Below are 1,721 nucleotides of genomic sequence, written 5' to 3' on the forward strand. Positions count from 1 at the left end.
TTTTATTTTTAGTCTAACAATTTTTATTTATTTTTGAATTTCTTGAATAAAACTTATTGTAAAATTGAGATTTTGAAAAAAATCATTTTGTATTAATTTAAAAAATTTAAAGTCATTTGAACTAATATTAGTTAGAAAAATTAATTTTTGGTCTATTAATTTGAATAATTTAACTATTTTTTCTCTTAAATCTTCTAATTTATTTGTTTATTTAATTTTATTCATAATTTATGTTTTTATTATTAACCCACGTTTCTTAAAGCATGTTTTTTAATGGTGATCAAATAAATAATTTAAAAAAAAATATTTTTACCATTTTTATATGAGTGGTGTCCTAAAATTAATATTGTTTTATTTTATTTAGGTCTTCAAGATTTATAAAAAAATTTAATAGTCAAATATAGATAGAGTTCTAGAATTTTAGTTTCTAATATACTAAAAATCACTTTATAGTTTACAACCCTTGTCCAGCTAGAGTTGTTATTTGACTTAATAAAAATTTATTAATTTTGGTTGAGAAAGATAAAAATATCAATTTAAAATTTTAATCATATTCATAAATTCAAGTCTTTTTTTTGGGTGTTTTTTAAATAATTTAATATGAATAACTTTAAAATTAAAAAATTTCAACATATTATATTTATGAAATAATTAAGCTTGGTGGTTGTCATTGTTGTTGTTGTTTTTTTGTTTTTTGGTGGATGGTGTAGTTGGGATATTAATTTGTTTTGCATGTCGGACTTCACACAAATTGTATCACGTAAGCACTGGAATCGTGTTGTTTACTTCATAAATTTATATAGTAAAAATTTTAAACTAAAGGACTAATCAACAAAACCATATTATTATGAAACAAAATCTATTTAAACATATTTTAATACAATACCTTTTAAACCAAATATTCAAATCGGAGTAGTGAAGTTTTGATGAGGCATTCATAACTTGTTTTAAGCACTTTTTTATTAAAAAGAAATTCTTAACTATAACTTTTTTAGCATACTTATCTTTGCTGGACATATTTTTAGTGAAAAACTTTTATTGCAATATTTTATATATAGCGTCATTATATCTAACTAAACTCTAATAGCATTGCTTCATTGTTCGTTTCATTGTGAACTTAGTTAACATACACTAAAACCAAATCCAAAACTGATGCTCTGAAAGTATATGCTTTTCATATTTTTGTTGAATCTTGAACCTAAATTAATGTGCCTACCATGATAAAACTCCACTAATGACAGGTGGGCCTGATGCTCGAAAAAGAGGTTTCAATTTAAAATATACTTATTTAAAATTATTAATTAATTAATTTAGTATCTATCAATTAGTTAAGCTTTTCCTTACTTTACCATTCCTTTAATTTGTTGATTTAATTAAGTAGTTTGACTTTCATTTCCCTTAAACAAAGAGTAGTAATTTAGTATTTAAATTGGTGTTTATTTGAGACAGTTAATTAATTTTTAATGGTTAAAATATAGACCTATGAAGTACAGACACTTAATTGAATTGCTGTATTTTCGTGTGAGATATATTTTGGACATGACATTCATCGACACTTATTCGATACGCGTGTCTTAATAAAAAATAAAAAATTATTCTCAAGACATACTTGGATACATCTAAATACCATCTCGTGTCAGCGTGTCCAGCCTTATTCTTAACATGTATTATAAAAATGAGTTTAGAAATAATATATATTATTATTATTAAAATAAAAAATA

This window comes from Arachis ipaensis, chromosome B04, assembly GCF_000816755.2.
Source record: "Arachis ipaensis cultivar K30076 chromosome B04, Araip1.1, whole genome shotgun sequence".
Lineage (NCBI taxonomy): Eukaryota > Viridiplantae > Streptophyta > Magnoliopsida > Fabales > Fabaceae > Arachis > Arachis ipaensis.